Source organism: Rattus norvegicus, chromosome 8, assembly GCF_036323735.1.
Source record: "Rattus norvegicus strain BN/NHsdMcwi chromosome 8, GRCr8, whole genome shotgun sequence".
Classification (NCBI taxonomy): domain Eukaryota; kingdom Metazoa; phylum Chordata; class Mammalia; order Rodentia; family Muridae; genus Rattus; species Rattus norvegicus.
The window spans coordinates 104,223,268-104,242,465 of record NC_086026.1 but is presented as its reverse complement, the minus strand read 5'-3'; the positions used below and the strand labels follow the sequence as shown (position 1 = coordinate 104,242,465).

The 19,198-nt window shown below is 41.8% G+C and overlaps 1 protein-coding gene and 1 long non-coding RNA gene across 5 annotated transcripts in view; one reads left to right on the top strand and one right to left on the bottom strand.

Annotated features, from left to right (window-relative positions):
- Slc9a9 (solute carrier family 9 member A9) overlaps window positions 1-19,198 on the bottom strand; it is a 563,666-nt gene that overhangs the window by 433,479 nt on the left and 110,989 nt on the right. The window lies entirely within an intron of this gene.
- LOC134480215 (uncharacterized) overlaps window positions 1-19,198 on the top strand; it is a 66,264-nt gene that overhangs the window by 25,366 nt on the left and 21,700 nt on the right. For 2 of the 3 annotated variants that reach the window (XR_010054449.1, XR_010054451.1), the window contains exons 1-2: window positions 7,896-8,029; window positions 16,701-16,940. The exons of the other annotated variant lie outside the window; for it this stretch is intronic. This is a non-coding gene — a long non-coding RNA (uncharacterized LOC134480215). Of the gene's footprint in view, window positions 1-7,895; window positions 8,030-16,700; window positions 16,941-19,198 lie in introns of those variants that run through there. 3 annotated transcript variants of the gene reach the window in all.

Sequence of the window (19,198 nt, the reverse complement as noted above, 5' to 3'; positions counted from 1 at the left end):
GCTATTTGTATATTAGCACATTATTGTCACTGCTGCATTATTAAAAGACAATTAGTTATGAATATGTTAACTGGGCGGCTGAAAAGTGTACTGATTAGCAGTCCCATAATTCCACAGAGTTCTGTCCTCTCTCAGCCCTTCATAGAAAGCCTCTCAGGTAGCTCAGGAGGGCCAGCCTGAGACAGAGGTTGCCAGGAGTCAGGGAAATTAGTGACCCCTAAGGTGAGGGGTGGAGATTGACAGGAGCTACCCCAGCAGACACAGCTGTTACAACACTGATTTCAACTTGAGTTCTCACAGGAGGTGTGATGCTCTCTTAGTACTATCCTTTGGATAATGGCGTATAGGTTGGAACCTCAGGGTTGGGAATCTATGACACTCAGTAGAGTAACAAAAGGCAGTATGTCACTCACTCTAATGGGGGGCACTAGGCAAAAGAATTTGGGGAAATGTTCAACATTCTCACTTTACTGGGTGTTCATGACACATTTACTGATTTTAAATTTCTTCAGCTTGTCTTATATTCTCTAGCCTGTATACCTAAAGGAATGCTGAAAGAATGTTTCAAAACAAAAAGTTCCAGAATGTTCAGTTGCTTGGATAATTTCAAAACATTTCCTTTTAATCTCCGTGTTTTTTTAAAAAAATTCTCTCTCCTTTTCTTTAAAAAAAAAATCACCAAACTGTGACCATAACACCAAGAAAGGCATATTTTGCATTGCCACGGAAGGGTTATTTGTACTAATCCTCTGAAGGATCGCATTTACCTGAGCACAAGAAATAGGTTATGTGGAATTCACTCACTAGTGAGGAAATCTTGGACCCACACACCTCAGCGTCAAAGTGCACCTGAGTTTCTCAAATTTTATTAAAGGTTTATTTGTGTGTGTGTGTGTGTGTGTGTGTGTGTGTGTGTGTGTGTGTGTGTTTGAATATGTGTACATGAGCACAGGAACCTATTGAGTCCCAGAGAAGATCTTGGGCCCCACCCATGAATCAGACAGTTGTGAGCCATTTAATGTGGGTGTTGGGAACCAAACTCGGTTGTCCAGAAGAGCAGTGCCCACTCTTAACCCCTAAGCTCTGTCTTCAGCCCATGCCTTTCTGAGTTCTGTGCCTAAATGTTTCCCTTTCAATAGGCATCTTTTTCTATGTATTTGTTTGTAAGCTATAGAGGTTTCAGCCTCACTCTTTGTTTTTTACTGGAGTATCTTTTCCTTTCTAACGTCCCACCAGAGAATTCACAATTCTAATCATACTCTGTTGCATGGGATTGGGTCGCCTAGCCAATTTCATTCACTTCGTCACTCAGGAATTCATAATTTGAACACTGAATTTCTTCATTCAACAAATAATTATCAGTAGATTATCCCTGCTCTCAAGGAGATTATACTTTGAGTGTAACAGTTCATTAACACATTTTCTTCACATTGTGGCCAAGTGCTCTACAGAGAAATAAAGATGGCCCACAGGCCTCTGAGTTCTGGAGAAAGCTGAGGGACCTCTAGCTTACAAAGTTTGGTTTTAGGAATGTTGTGTCTGAGGTAGTGAGACAGACTCTTGGGTGTCTAAAATAGATCAGTGGGAAATTTGCTTAAGACTCAGACCTTCAGTCTCTGCTCCAAATTTGGTCTCTGTATTTCCTCCTGTGAATACTTTTGTTCCCTCTTCTAAGAAGGACTGAAGCATCTGCACTTTGGTTGTCCTTCTTCTTGAGCTTCATGTGGTCTGTGGATTGTATCTTGGGTAATCTGAACTTTTGGGCTAATATCCACTTATCAGTGAGTGCATACCATGTGTGTTTTTTGTATTTGGGTTACCTCACACAGGATGATATTTTCTAGTTCCATTGATTTGCCTATGAATTTCATGAAGTCATTGTTTTTGATAGCTGAGTAGCACACCATTGTGTTGATGTACCACATTTTCTGTACCTATTACTCTGTTGAAGGGCATCTGAGTTCTTTCCAGCTTCTGGCTATTATAAATAAGGATGCTATGGGCTCTAGCTACATATGTAGCAGAGGATGGTCTTGTTGGGCATCAATGGGAAGAAAAGCCCTTGGTCCTGCCAAGGCTTGATGCCCCAGTATAGGGGAATGTCAGGGCAGGGAGGCGGGAAGGGATGGGTGGGGGAACAACCTCATAGAAAGCAGAGGGAGGGGAGATGAGATAGGGAGTTTATGGACAGGAAACTGGGAAAGGGGATAACATTTGAAATGTAAATTTAAAAAACCAATAAAAAAAGACTCAAACCTTAGAACAAATATTTAAGGTGCATAATCTTGGCTATCGATAAAAGTATAGAAAGTACATACATTAGGAGGCCTATGACTAAAGTTTGGGGACCCTGTTACTTCAAGGACATTAAAGGCACATTACAGAGGCCAGGAATCTGTAAACAGAGATGTGTGTATCAGAGGAGTTAAAGGGATAAGATGTTTTTGTAAGGTCAGAGAAGCTGAACTCTGTCAAGAGGACCAATTAATTTAGGGCCATTAGAATGTAAAGTGAGATCAGAGTGGGTGGAAAAGAACCTGGAAATTGGAAAGGAGACAAGTAGCTCTTAGGCATCTGGCTAGGAGGGAGTCTCAAGTCTTCAGAGAGCTGGGGTGGGACTTGAATGGACTTCAAATGAGTAAGAAGCTATGAAGATGCTCATGTCTTACTGGGTCCCACAAAGAAAAGTTTAAAAGAAATTTCGGTTCATCATGATTAGGAGTTTAAAGATGGCACAAGGGACACTTGATTATAGGATCTGTATATACAATTAGATATACAGATGGTGGCTTTGAGTATCTGTAGGACTACATGGCTCTTATGAGTGTCAAACTCACAATCCCTTCCATTCATCTCTGTTTCTTATATCCCATGGAGCTAGAAAGCATTCACTATTATAAAAGTCTCTGCTGAGTCCTGGAAAAATATACAACTAGTCCAACACATGGCTTCTACCCTCAGAAAGGGAGAAGTCACCTGAAGCAGGAAAACTGAAAGGAAAGTGCTGTGTCTGTCAGAGGTACAGTTCAAGTTCACAGAGAAGTGGGTGTCTTTGAGGGCTCTGGACAGACTGTAAGCATCAGCTCTCATTCTCTTGAACCTAAATGATATACCCAGGTAAGGATGTTGTTCACAGAGTGCTAGTGAACTATGTAGGCTGCCCAACTTCTAATTGTTTTTTTGAACTGTAAATCTTTTTCAATTCAAGGCAGTTTCTTCCTGATGTAGAAAAACAGATAAACAAAACAGCAACAGCAACAACAACCAAAAACAAAACAAAAGAACTCTCTTGGACAAACAAATAAAACCCAACCACTGGTAATCTTAAAGCCATCAGTATCTGCCACTTACTTCTGGGACACCAGAAAGGCTTGCCTGTGTTGAATTCCACTTACAAATTCTCTTTATTATTTTTCTTTAATTAAAATATAAATACATCATCTTTTTCTCCTACTGCTAACCCTCTATGCTCCCCAAGCTCATGGCCTCATCTTTAACCATTGTTGTTATAGATACATGTAAATGAATAAACATATTAATATAACCTGCTGGGTTCATTTAGTGTTACCAGCATGTTTATGGGTTAGGGCTAACTATTTGCTATTGGATAACCAATCAGGAGACTTATTCCTAGGAAAAACTAATTTCCCTCTCCCAGCAGTTAACTACTTCTAAGGGTAGGGATATGTGGCATCCCCACCCCCCATCTATGTTTGGACGCCACCTGATGATAGAATTGTTCAGGTCTTGTTTAGTCGACCATGTTGCTGAGATTTCTGGGTGAAACCTCTCATCCCTGTCACACCTAGAAGACAGAAGCTCCTATCAAACTCCCTGGCCCTCTAGCACTTGCTTACAGTCTTTCCCTCCCCCACACTCTTCATGCAGTGTTTCCCTAAGTCTTAGGTATTGTACGATTTTGTAGGTGTATCAATTAGGGCTGAGCACTTTACCAGCAGGAGTTGCTATACATTTTTAACTAGTTGTGGTTTTCTGTGATGGTCAAATGCTGCTGGGGAAAAAAAGGAATCATTTGATGAGGTGTGAGATCTATATTTTCCGACACTATTAGTATAATAAGTGTTTTGAATACAGTTAAGAACAATACTAATTGAGGAATGTGGCAAGAGTAGATTCTCCTTTAAAATCCATGACCTCACTAGCCACATATAGTTGGCTAGATTTCCAGTACCAGGCATGAGTTTCCTCCCGTTAAGTGGGGATTTGGTCCAATTAGGTTTCTGTTGGTTACAGCTAAGACACTGTTACATTGTCTTGGATCTCTTGCCATGCTGGTCATTGTTGTGGTTTACAGACATCATAGCTGGGTAGGACTACTAAGTGCATTCCTCCCTAAGCATATCATCTTCTGTAATAAATGAAAAGTTGCCTTCATGGAGGAAGCTTTTCAGTCAGCTCCAGCTCAAATCATCAGAACCCAGAGCCTGGTGTGTGAGATGTCTTTAGTGATAGAAACTTATCTCCAAGGTGACTAAGGGAAAGAGCAGTATCCTATATTGTTCTGGGAGTTTCTTAGACTCCTCTTGAAAACAATGCAAAGGGGTTTCTCATGCTTGCTACTAGGGGTTTTGTTAGATAATCTATGGCTTTGAGTATTATCATCCTAAATGTTGTAATTCACTTAGCCCTTAGCCCCCTCGTGTGTGTGTGTGTGTGTGTGTGTGTGTGTGTCTGAGAGAGAGAGAGAGAGAGAGAGAGAGAGAGAGAGAGAGAGAGAGAGAAGAGGAAGAGGAGGAGGAGGACTCAGTTTGACAGCTATCACAATTTGATAAAACTAAAAATATAAATTAGATTTTAAAGCATTTCTGATCTATACTATTTGGTACTAAGAAGACAGTTTAAAATAGCTCTGCCTTAGTTTCCCACATTTGTAAAGTCCATCACTATATCTTTTCTTTCTGTTAGAGAATATCTTATCTATTTCAGGATTAAACACAGCCCAGAAGATGCTCCTCTGGGCAGTCAGTACTGCAGTTGTCTCCCATGATTCCTTCCAGTCAGTTCCACACTTAGCTTCCTGTGGTCCTACCACTATTAACAATGATTTTTCAAGAGTAGAAAATACTGAAGAGAGCGAATTGTGATAAAAACACATTTTTGTTTAATCCTGGATGGGATCCTAGTCTTTGATCTTGAGAACACTGGAAGAAGCTGAATCCATTCTCCTTATGTCTACCGCCATCCTGTCACCTTTCTGGCACCCTCCAGAAGCTTCACTCATCCTTGCGTTTTTGCCCTAGTTTCTGCTGCTACAGCGAGCTACACAGTTGCCTGTCCTTGATCACGACTCTGTGAAGTGCCGTAAGGTCCTTGAAAGAGTCTAACATAAACCCTAACATGAATGTGCTGTGGACATAATTCAATATGGAATGTAGAAGAGAAAAAGAATCTGGTCACACACTAAAGCACACACAGGGCAGAACCTGACCTGGCATCCTGATATTATGCTTACTACATCCACTGCCACTCGGTGTCAATGATGGAAAGTAAACCTGTACCATGCTGAGGGAAAGCACAAGGCTAACCACACTCCTTAAAGGGCCACACACCCTGAGAGGAGGAGTCACAGTCAGGAGGAAGAAGGCATCAGGCTGCCCAGAATCAGACATGACTATGAGTGAAAGAAGAGTAGAGAGTCACAATATAGAAAGGACAAATGGCTGTCACAAGTGAAGTATACATGTGCTGTGGACACAGTTTTTAGGTCACTGAAGATCCCTAATAGATCACCTAATTTTTTGGGTCATAAATTTTGCTGCATATTAGAATCATAGAAAGGCTACAGTGCTGATTATGAATCATTTGAAGGCTATGATTCTAGTTATATCTCAGGAAAACTAAGACAGACTATCTATAGGTGGGTTCCAGGATCATGTGGTTAAAATTTGTCCATTGTTTTAAGATGCCATCAGGGTTCAACGCACCTTTTCTAAACCATCACATCTTGTGCTCCAATGTTTAAGTCAAATTCAGGGAATGAGAGGGCTAGTATGGGGTTCAAGATTCTGAATTTCTGATATGGTCCCTGTGGTGTCATTGATGCTCACCCCAGGCTACATTAAGTAAGACACTCTAAGTTAGGATATATAGTTCTCAGAATATAATAATAGTAGTAGATGAGAAATTGATTCTTGCATTAGATAACATCTGATGCTGCTCACTGCAAGCTTTGAAGAAGTTCATAGAAGGTGCCCAAGTAAATACTCGAGATTTTCATTTTAAATATTGTAAAAACCACAGAATAAGTTTCTATGTCTACTGAAGGAACAGGTATATGCTAATTAACAGAATAATGTAGGTAGTTTCTCTGCTCTGAGCCCAGTTACATCAATGTAGATCTGATATGGAGTATGTGTGCATGTATGTGAGCACCATGTGTGAGATGCATATACATGCACATGTAACTATGCACATATCCTCTGGTGAATAACAATGGGGGATCTTTCCAAGATCCCAAGGGGGAGGGAGTCAGCAAGATGGCCCAGTGGGTAAAGTGCTTGCCTCACAGTCCTGGTGACATGAATTCAGTGCCCAGAACCCAATAAAAGTGAGAGAAAAGAACCAAGCCTATATATTTGTCCTCTGATTCCTACATGTATCACAGCATGTATACCCTCACACATATAAATCACACACACACACACACACACACACACACGAACACATACATAATACTAATAATTTTAAAATATGTTTTGAAATTAAACTATGAAATTCACCCTGGCAAACAGAGAGAGGCTGAGAGTGACCCTCTGACCTTTACCCTTGACTTTTCACCTTTGAAAGCATGTGTGTGACTGTCAATCACCTCGGCTGCTTTCATTCTTCTGGGAGGGGACAGAATTGTGGTCCACTCTTCCCCACCACAGGTTAGGGACCTGCCACAAGGTGTGCAGAGGTTGCCTACCCCCTTTGCCTGTTCTCTGTCATCTTTCTGTAAGTGTGAAACTAAAACATTCTTCAGAACCTCCAGCAGTTTAGATTGAGTGTCGGAGGAAACGGCCTGGCAGTTTGGTCCAGAATTTGCTATTTCAGAACTGTGGAGATCAAGACCTGGTCAGGTCACTGACTTAGCTGAAGCCACACTGAAGCTCTGGCAGCAGAACCAGAGATACGATATTTATTTTTCCTAAATTCACCTGAACTGACTTAAACATTGGAGCACGATGTCATCTATGTCGATCCCTGAAGTCTTTTTCGGCAAAGGGGGGGAAAGCCTCCTATTTGAATATAATTTGCCTAATATATCACTCATAGGAAAGTTTCCATCTTGGTTCGTGTTCTCTAAAGCATATTTATCTCTTCCAGCTGTACCATTTGGAACCCTGAAAACAACTGCTGGTTGCAACAGAATATAAATGACAGGAAAACGCAACCCTCTGGTTTTTCCCCAATCAGATCAATATCCCAGCAAGCAGTCAGCTGATAAATAATGTTGATGTTTAAAACATATTTAGTTCAAATTAAGATGTTACATTGGTTGCTGTTTGATTGATGGCCTTAAAATGTGTTGTCATTATTAGTGACAAGACAGAATGAACAATTTATCTTGGGAAAGATGAAAATCAAACATTAATTCTTTGCCCTGACTCATTTTCAACCATGTCAATGTACTTTGAAAAGCTTTTAAATCTAGAATGGAAAGCTTCAACCAGCCTGTTTTGCTTGTGGTGTGTGTAGCACAACCTGTTATTTGAAATTCCTTTGACGGTGTGGGCTGGAATTCTTTTGTAATAATTCAATTTACTCTTTACAGTGGACAGATTTCTCAGGGGCTTTGCTGTTATAACAAAACTTATCCACTAATCAAATGTAAAAGAAATTGCCCCAGTGCTTTAAAGGACAAGAGCATATTAAAACACCTCCTCTCGTGTAGGAATGATTCCCTGATTTATCTGAGCTTCCCATCACTACTCCCGTTCTCTATGAATATCAGCCCAAGTACCCAAGTATCTTTTAAAGAAGATCTATGTGGAGTTATTCTCAAGTGGACCTGACATACTAATAGGTAAGTAGGCTAGTGTCCCATCTACATGAAACCAATACTAACCGATCAGTGACAGCATGATTTGACTATCACCCAGTATACTGTGGTCTATACAACGCCAGACAATAGATGTAACTTACTCTTATTCCTTTACTGCTTGCCCACTACTCCCCAAGCCCCATTTAGACACTGGCTTTATACTATTAGGCACTGAGGTGAAATATTCTACAAGCTTTCATATGGTTTGCGTTGAGGAGCTCTCGGATTTGGGCATAGTGCAGAATGGGTTTGCATGAACTGCCTGCAGACGAAGGCCAATAAGAAGAAGGCCCATAGTTGATTTGATTATATAACAGCTCCTGTGTTTGGAAGAACAAAGAGTCTTGTTATTTACCAAACCTGATCTTATCTTTAAGGGGGCAGCTGAAGAACATGTTGATGTATTTCCTTTGTAAAACAAAACATAAGAAAAAAAAACCCCAAAGTTTTAAGAAAAAGGTAAAAAACAACTGTTTACATAAAATATATTTTAAATTCGGTACCCAATATTTATTTGCCCAACACTAGATGGCCAGATGCACAAAATGAAGGGAAGATAATGGACAGTATACTGGGATAACAGAAAGAACAGACTGGTATTAGGAAACCTTGGTTCTTGACCATAGGCAGCTACTCATGTCTTCTTGCTGTCCTTGTTGTATGACAAACACTATAACAATCCTCTGTTCTGTGTGGTTGATCAGCAACCCCTGTTGAATGGTCCAAGCCTTTATTTTCGTGTTTTCAGTTGTCATTTTTTCTGGAATGCACAAAAACAACTGTTTAGCATTCTCTCTCTCCAAGAAAGGAGACTCTGTTTCGGAATGTGCCAAGAGATGTCATTGGGTAGCTGTTTTCTATGAGGTATGTTTGTGTCTTCACTTACTCTCTAAAGTTGCCAAGACCTAACTGGGAAGAGGACTCTTTCAACTGACTGTATATTGGCTCTTGAGAGGAGGGGATAATCTTGTGGCAAACATCCATCAAAATGAGCGTGGCTCCCCACGCCACCACCTCAAGTCTTGCCTCTTCCTGAAAAAACTGAGCAAGGACACCAGCAAAGAGACAAAAGCAGGCTTGCCAGGGAGTGACAAGGAGCCTAGTTAGTTCAGTCAGCCACAGAATAGAAGGTCAAGAAAGTCCAATTAGTTTGGAGTACCGTGAGAGATGGTAGGAGCTTCTTTCCATAGAGAAATTGAAGTGGCCCTTAATTGTTCTACAAACTGGGCACCGGGCTATTCTACAGAAATGTACAGTTACACTTGGGGGAGCCAAATAAAGAGGTGGGATAAATGACTTTTAATGTGTCTTCAAACTGTGAAAGTTTGTATTTTTATAAAAGCCTGAAGGAAAATAAAAGCAAGGAACAAAGACAGGGAAACAGAAAATCCTGTCATTGGTAAAATTTCCTAGGTTTGCTTATTAAAGCAAAATAAACACAAACTTCATTAGATTGAAAACCAAATGCAGGCTATTGACTTTGTTAGCCACCATTCCTTTTGCTAACCTCATGGTAGCCTTCCCGAGTGCTCAGTCGGAAAGCACAATGGGGATAGAAGTAGACAGTAGATTCATCTGTGCTGAACGCCTGTCTCCGCAGGAAATGAAGATAACATTCATGCAACTTGTTTAACTCCATGGCACGGTTGGGTCTTTGTTTGCTTCTTTGTTAGTTGATGATTACACAAGCCAGATTTATATGGAAAAGGGAACCTCAGCTGAGAGAATACCTCCATCACAACGACCTGTATTCAGGTCTATGGGGCATTATTTTGATTAATGGTTAATGTGAGAGGGATCAACCTACTGGGGGGGGGGGTGCTGCCTCCCATTGATGGGTGATACTGGGCTTTATAATGAAGCCAAATGAGCAAGTCATGAGAGTAAGCTATTAAGTCTGTTCCTCTGTGTTCTCTGTTTTAGTTCCCACCTCTAGTTTCTTTCCCTTGGTTCCTGCTTCAGTTTTCCCTCGGTGACAGACTGTAAGTTTTAAGGTGAAATAAAACTTCTCCTCTTCAAGTTGCTTTTGGTCACAATGTTTATCACAGCAATGGAAACAGACAAGAATAGTTCCCGGAGACTGGGAGCTATACATCTAGCTTTCCCAAATGATCTTCTCACGAAGTCTAGTGATCTTTCTGTCACATTTATCCACAGGGCTCTTTCTGGCTTTGAGGAGAACTCAGGGTCACTTACACATAGGTGCTTAGTAGCTTTTCACCTAATCAAGGGAGTGATAGTTTGGAAAGGAAAGGGCTGATGAATATGGAGACAGAGGCAGCAGTGACAGTGCCCTGGAGTGACAAGGCCATTATAAATATAGAATTCTCACGTTGCTAAGCCAAGAAGTAAAAGCACCAGAATTCCCCACCCCCCAACCCATCTCCCCATTGTCATAGTAAAGCTAGGGGAGGAAAATTGACACATTTTCTAGAGATATTATTTTCAAAGAGGCTACTTTCAATTAAATAGGTCTTCAAAATGTAAGGTGTGTACCCAAACAAATAGGTTGTTTTCTGTCACACTGAATACAGTCATCACAGTCCATAGCAACTTGGCTGGTTTTGACAGAAGTGTTACCTTGAGCTATTTTCAAAAGAAATTACGTTTCTACTTTTGGACTTAAATGTCAATACATCTTAGGGAAACAGACACACACACACACACACACACACACACACACACACACACACACACACACAATTGCTCCTCTATATCTCTGGTTTTTGTATCTGTATATTCAACCAATAAGAGAAAATGGCTGGGAAAAAAATCATACATGTATGGTGAATATGGACATACCATTTTTCTATCATGACTGCTGCTTAAGTAATATAATAACTATTTACTAGACTAGACAGGAGTGTATGAGAGGTAAAAGGATAAAGGATCCTCAAAAGATGTTCCACTGAGCCAAGAGAATCATCCCAGACTGGGGCTCTAATTCTGATCATGATGGACAAAGGACTGAGGCTAAACCAAGCAGCAAACAAATGAATATTAACAGCCACAGCTATAGACAAAGAAGCAAGCTGGTGAGTAAGGCTAAGGCAGGCACAGCAGGCAAAGGAAACCCGAGGCATCAGCAAGAGCATTAGTCATTAAAGCTCTGTCCTTCCCTTAGCTCCTCTGTTGTTTGCTGGAAGACCTCAGCTCCATACTCACTGACTAATGGGAGCTGGAATAGAGTAAAGAAGGGAAGCAAGAGATGGGTTACAGTAGAGTGAAGACAGTCGGGGGGACCACAGGGGCTGAGAGTCAATTGCTTTGCGAGCTTAAGGGCTCTGGGGGGATCCCCCTGCCCTTGCAGGATAGCATGTCACGGGACATTAGGCATGTTCCTACACTCCATTCATGCAGGAATCATTATCATCATAAGCCCAATGTGCAGACTGATCACTTAGGGCTCTTGACAATTCATGTCCTGTGAGGCAAGAAACACTGGGTAAGGCCTGAGGTCCTGGACTCTGACAGAGACCAACACCAATGCTGCTGGGTATTGGAGCACACTGTAGCAAGGCCCTGAACTACACATGGGCTTTCCATCTCCTACTGAATAGCACTGCTATCTTAGAGCTTCTCTCTCTCTCTCTCTCTCTCTCTCTCTCTCTCTCTCTCTCTCTCTCTCTCTCCCCCTCCCTCCCTCCCTCCCTCCCTCCCTTCCTACTAGAAGTTGTAAACTGGCAGCTGAGAGCGGGAAGAGATACTTAATTTTTTTTCTTCAGAATCATTGACTAATGATAAAAACGTTACGTGTAAAAAGTCAAACTGTGAACTTCTGTTGGAAAATACAATTGAGGCCATTCTGGGCTGCTGTTTCTTCCTGGAAATCACCAGAGCTGAGGCTGTCTGCATGCTTTTCCTGGGACCCTTGCCATGCTTGTGGCGGTATAAGCTACTCTTACTGCCTTGGCTCCATTTGCATTTGTGTCTGTGAATTCTGATATATTAGTTTGAACTATTTATTTATTGGAACAGTGCTTTGCTTCCAGTAAAGCATGTTTAGCAGTCACCTCGCTTCTCCATTTTGGAGCGCTACATCACTGGGACTGAGGGTAGATGCAAGTTCATTAAGAGAATATTTTCTGCTGCAGGGTGTCCTTGTTCACTCACAGATAGGGGGAGGAAAAAATGAAGAGTTTTACCAACAGCCACAGGATTAGTAGATCTGTGCTTCAAAATGTAGATGCGTCTTTCTCTCAAGTGCCAAAAATTGAGCAGGTGATGGTGTCCAAGGGCAACAGAAGAAAGCATTCAGTTGGTGATTAAAAATTCCTTCCACATTCCATATGTAGATGAGGTTCTGAACTCAACAGGCTTTCCTCTACCTCTGAGCTCCTGGGATAAGACATACTGCACCATGGTTTTTGAGATACGGTTTCTCTTATGCCTCAGTGTCCCAAGTGCCAGGATTACAGCTCTTAATGTCAAACCCGAATAGCCAGATATCTAGTTAGATAACCTCAAACTCACTATGCAGCTCAGGCTGGCATCAATGATGCTGTGATCTTCTCCTCATAGCTTCCCTATTGCTGGAATTATGCATGTACTTCTCTGCCCACTGAAACTTACTTGTGATCTGTCAAAAACTTGTTTCTCTGGAAGTTCATTCTCCTGTTCTTTGTGGTAATGCTATGTGGACGATAATTGATGCCTACTGGCTACATTTACAATTCTGCTTCCAAATAAAGCCACATTCACAGATACTAAATGTGAAAAAAAAAGTTCCTTCCACAAAAGATGAAAGTCAACTGGGTTGTGAAGAAGTTGAATGGGAGAAAAAAGAACTATTGAAGCGGTGGGGGAGGGGGAGAGGTAAGGGAGGGGGAAGGATGGGGAGGGGAGGGAGAGACTCAACATTAGCTGTATCTTAGGAACTGGTGCTTTGGAACCTCTGATTTGAAAACAGTAAGAGGCAAGAAAACCAACACTGAGAGAGAACACAGGACTGAAATAACCCATGCCCTCTTGCAGTCTTTGGATATGTAAACTTGCTCTCCTACAGGCTTGGTTGGCTGTTTACATACATCCCTCTTTCTATTCTTCTGATATATATTTTTTTTCTTGTCCTGCACATAAGATCTTGAGACAGAACTCAGGGGAAAATGTTCTCCTTGCATAATTCTTTCATGCCTTTGTTGATACAGTACCTGTAACACCAACACCATCCTCACAGAGAGAACATTTCTGCCTTTGTTAGCAAAGGATTTGAATTAAAGGCGCAGGCCTAGAGAGACTAGGTCAGACACAGCTGTGCCCTGGGGTCTTAACACCTCTCACCTCCATCATAAAACAAAATTCCTGGATGCTAGTACCTTTTAGAGCCTTCCCACCTGACTGATAGAGGTTGATTTTTTCTGTTAGTCCTAGAACCTTTGATGGTACCCTCTGTAGGATCTCAGAGTGACGTCTGCAGGTGAATACAGGTGAACTGTATTTAAGCTTTCTTTTTTCCTTTCATCAAAAATTAACAAGAGCATCTGGAGAGATGGCTCAGCAGGTAGGAGTGCTTGCTGCTCTTAGAGAGGACCAGATTTTGGGTGACAGCATTCATGTCAGGTAGCCCACAATCACCTGTGATCTAACTTCAGGAAATCCAAATCCTTCTTCTTTTGACCTTCATCTCTCTCTGTCTCTCTGTCTCTGTCTCTCTGTCTCTCTGTCTCTGTCTCTCTCTCTCTCTCTCTCTCTCTCACACACACGTACACAAGTGCTCACACCCACACAAGCATACACACAAGTATGCACATATGCATTCACATACATGCATTCATACACACACATGCACACATCATTAAAGATAAACTATTTTTTTTTTGGTTCTTTTTTTCGGAGCTGGGGACCGAACCCAGGGCCTTGCGCTTCCTAGGCAAGCGCTCTACCACTGAGCTAAATCCCCAACCCAAGAAAAACTATTTTTAATTACCATAAATTAAATACCTTTCTACATGTCAGTTGAATGTAAAGAGAAGAGCCTATTAGAAAGGCTGAGTCCAGCTATCAGCACTGCCGTTTAGAGGCAGTTTGACCCAGAATGACACGGCTCCTTAAAACATGAGATTCCTCTACTCAGTGAGGGTAGCAATACCGTCCTGTGGATGCAGGACATGTGCAGATATGCCAAGCTATTCCTGTTGAATAACATGCAGAGCTAATGGAACGGCACGATTTACTTCCTTTACGCCTCCTTTTCCATCGTGGGGATATTTTCTGCCTCTATGATTCTTCTGAATGCACCTGAAATAGTCCTATGCCCTTCAGGTTTCAGTTCAGAGATACCATGCAAAGCCATGTGAAATATCTATCCTTTTACCCCCACATTTTCCAAGGAAAAATGCAATATAACAGCATGATTGGATTATCTGTATTTTGTATAGTGTGGGCTCTCTAGGCTTCCCACATGGAGACTGCCTATGATAGTCAATCGTATGTGACTATTATAAATACATGCAATGATACACTAGTAGAAAACTATGAGAGACGTTTGATTGGTTACCACCTTCAGAGATTTCCGTTGTGAGTTGGTGCCACTGTACTTAGGACTGTGGCTAGATGGAACATCATGGATAGACCATGTGGTAGAGAAACGCTGATAAACACATTATGCTCAGAGGGTGAAGGGAGTGAAAAGTCAACCAAAGTCCCATAAACCCCTTCAACTGCAGGCCTCCAGTAACATAACAACTTTGCACTGGAACCTATGTCCTTTAAAGTTTGTTTTGAGGACCCAGCCTTTATCAAGGGGTTCCATTTGGGGGACACCTGAAATGACTACATCATCAGCCTTTAGCCTTCTGTCACCAATCTGCATGACAGACTGGCAATGGTGTCCTTGCTGCCCATCTGCATAGACGTCAGCTTTCCAGGACTTCTTCGCATGGATCCCAGTCCCCAAGCTTTGCACTGGAAACAGTTTCTATGTTGGTGTTCACACTCAATAACCACTCCATCCAATAGTGAGCCTGCTGCTTCTCCATCACTTGGTTATAATTAATTCCTCACCATAGTGGTGGGCAGAAGTTTTTAAAGACTTGCAAATGAATATACTATGTTGAGTCTAAGTGATATTTGTGAAGATTCAGATAACATATAACAAAACAAATACATATGTATGAATATATATTCATTATATCATATATATAATGTATAATTGCCTCTAACTCCAGCATTTGGGAAAATGAGGCAGAAGGAGATGAATTTGAGACCATTTGGGCTAAATGATGAGTTGGGCTAATCTTGAGTTTGAATTCAGCCTGGATAACATAAGAAGATTTTTGTCTGCAAAAATCAAGGGCTGGGGCTGGAAGAAGCCTCAGTGGTTAGGAGCATTGGCTGCTCATTCAGAAAACCAGAGTTCAGTTCATACCCTACTCCCTACACACACACACACACACACACACACACACACACACACACACACACACACACAATTTTATACATAAAAGTAAGAAAAAATATATAAATATATGCATACATACAGCAAACTAAAGCTATTGCAGTATGTATAATAGATCATATATTAAATAAGGTAGTACATAGTTGAGATAAATCATATGAGATAGGAGTATGTTTATATGTGTAGGTGATTGATGGATAGATTCTATACAGCCACATAGAAAAGTAGGTATGTAGGTAGGTAGCTAGATTGTTAGATAGATAGATAGATGGAGAGATAGATAGATAGATAGATAGATAGATAGATAGATAGATAGATAGATAGATAGATAGATAGATGGAGAGATAGATAGATGGAGAGATAGATGGATAGATAGATAGATAGATAGATAGATAGATAGATAGATAGATAGATAGATAGATAGATAGATAGATAGATGGAGAGATAGATAGATGGAGAGATAGATAGATAGATAGATAGATAGATAGATAGATAGATAGATAGATAGATAGATAGATAGATATGACAGATCACACAACTTATTCCCTGACTCCTGAGGCAAACATTTAAAAGGTTGGATATGGCTATAGATGTGACCAGCAATTTGAAAAATCAAAACAGATTTTCGTGTAGAGCCAGGGCTTTTCTCTCTGGTTCTTTTCCTGGCACTCGGAGTCAGGACTGGTGCTGTGAGACTCGGGCCACCTGAGGAGGATGTAGTTGGCTGTCAGTGCCTCTGGCTTGGTTTGCTGAGAAAAGAGCAAGTAGACAGGTGTGGATTTATTTCTTCCTTCAACCCAGACACACAGAGCTATCAGTAAAGAAGACTCCTGCCCATATAAAACACCTTACACTTCTGTAGGTCTCCCTGCACCCTAGACTCCCCGTGTAACTGCAAAGAGTCAGAGCTGTTCCTCTTCTGCTACCCCTGCTTTCCACGCATCTCCCCCAGCTCAGCTGAACCCACCTCCACTCAGTCAGCCTTTATTAAAGAATTGGCAAAGCATGGAGAAGGCCGTTCACACCCAGCTCTGTTCTCCTGGTCCATTTTAGGAAGGCAGAGAGACAGGAAGTGAAATCTGGCTTCCTAGATTGAGGAAGAACTAACTGAAGACTTTCTACCTACAGGATGAGGCATTTTCCTTATGCCTTCTCTTACTTAAATGAGGTCCAGAACACCAGGTTGTGACCCTTGTGCCTCTCTATATGCCCAGTAAATTTCCTACAGACCCTTTGCTTCGTCTCTTGCAATTTCAGGTCCTCACAGCGTACAAGAGGGATATACAGAAAAGAGCCAAGCCAAAGCCATCTCATGTGAGCAGAGAGGGAACTCTCTTGGGAACATTCATCTCCATCTTTTTTCTGCCATGGTCAAAATGAATACTTCCCAGCCATTCACGTCATGTGATGTAGGCACAGGAACAGCTGTGGGGGAGACGCTCTGGAGAAGATGGTGAGAAAAACACAGTAAGAAGCAGACCCTGGGGGTGAGCCCAGGTAATGAACCCTTTGAGGCATTCTGCAGTAGGTGGGGACTGTCCCTCTAGAGCCTTCCTCCTATAGCAACCAGGGCTTCAGATTTTCACACTAGCTATGGGCATATTCTAGGTAGAGCAAAAGGCAATGGTGATCAGCAGTAGACAAGGAGAAAGGGGAAAGGAAGAACTGAGGTGAACCCGCTGAAGGAGAGAAATGGGGAACTCCCTCCTGAAATATGCATCAAGCTTCAGGAATTATTCATTCAAACAGGTCGGTTTTATTTGAGGAAGACGGGCTCCAGACTAGGGCTTAGCACATGCCAGGCAAGTGCAAGGAAGAACCACTGAGCTTAGTTCAATGCTATTTTTTTAAGTTAAGGTCTGCTTTTGCATTTTGGCAATCTGACTGACAAGTCAGAGCATAAAATAAAAGTGCTGTTTTAAGGTGTCCTTTAAGAAACTCTTTTTTAAAATAAAATGCTTTCAAGTGAACAAAAAAGATAGGCAGGGGAGAAAGTGGGTCACAGACCAACAACTCTAATCATCCAGAAGGTAGGGGCAGGAGATCTTGAGTTTGAAGTCAGCCTGGATAACATAGGAAGAGTTTTGTCTCCAAAAATCAAGGGCTGGGGCTGGAAGAAGCCTCAGTGGTTAGGAGCATTGGCTGCTCATTCGGAAAACCAGAGTTCAGTTCATAGCACCAATGATGAACAGCTCAAATAGCTTGTAGCACTGAGAGAGACATGCATATGCATACATAAAAATAAAATAAATCTTTAAAAAGAAACCAGGGCTGGGATGCTGCTCCATGGTAGAATAATTGCCTAGAATTTGGGAAGTTCTGGGTTCAGTCATCCTAACTATCACGCCAAGTATTAAAGAATTTGAGGGGCATAGAGGAGGGGCCCTTAGGTTACAGTTGTGTCTTAATCCAGCAAGTTTTCTGGCAGATTAAACTCAGTCATAGATAGGTCCCACAGGGATAAGCCACGGTACCCAAGGCAAGGCTTGTCAGTCTCACTAAATCTGCAGAATTCAGTGTGCTACAGCCTTCCTTCTCAGACTACGAAGGCTAAAAGCCTGCTGCCTTAAGAGCCGGGATGGTTATTTTCTGCTGCTTCTCTTTCCTGGTGACATTTTTCTTCTCATTCCCCAATTTCTTCTCCCCTTTTTATTCTTAGCCAGTTTTAGCTTTAGTGGCCACTAATTGGTCTCAGTACTACTTTTTCAAAGACCAAGTTCTTTCTATTTACCCATTCTCTATTCCGAAGGCTCAATTATTTCGGATAATTGCAATTTTAATATTCGCCAAGAGTGCGTAGGGCTCAGGACACCCATGATCTGGCCTCGTCTCCTAACTGTCCATTTCATTTAAAATGAGTTTCTATCCAATCTGTATCCCAGATCACCAGTCCCAGCCATTGCTAATGCCGTCTTAGACTCACCTTTCCACATAACCTGCAGGCTGTAATTCCTCCCCTCAGCCTCCTGACTACAGCGCTATGCCTCCTCTCCACATCCCTCCTGCCTAGTCAACCCAACAGGCTGATTTAGTTCAGATACCCTACAGATAAATAAACCCAACGACACATAAATCTGCTCCAAGTTTCAGCATCTGCCTTCCTTAGGTGATAAAAATAATATGTCTCCCCGGGTGTGTGATTGATGGAACAAAGATTGCTTTTAGAAATCAACAAACCAATAAACAGGGGAGAAAGTTGAAAAAAAAATAACTTGTTGAAAGGCAAGGTCAGAACAAAACTTTGTTCTTACCCCTGTATGTGAAAAGTTGGATGTTGAACGCTAAAGCCATATGGAAGAAACCAAGCCGTAGTACCTTGAGTTTGTGTCCTTTCAGAGGCTATAGTAGTGATGGGTAGAACAGGGACAGCTGGCATATGGATCCCCAAGGACTTGGGGCAGGAGTGATTTTCACATTTTTCATGTTAATTTGAAGGACAACAGGTTTTCCAGCAGGAAGGCTGGGTGACTGGGTTGCTTGCCCTGTTTAACAAATGTACTTTTCAATGGCATTTGCAGGAACTCAGAGCACTAAGTTACACAGGGTTGAAGTCACAGGAGGCCTGTTCCCTGAGCAGGTTGAGATTTCTAGACATATAAAGAACTTGAAAGAGTACTCAATGGTTGTGTTATCCGAGTTTCACACCCTTGCACCCCACCCCACGTCCCACAAACCAACAACCCCACAACCCCACTGACACAACCCAACACCCCCACCCCCTGCACTGAGCCCCTGCAGGTGTGTTCTCTGGCCAC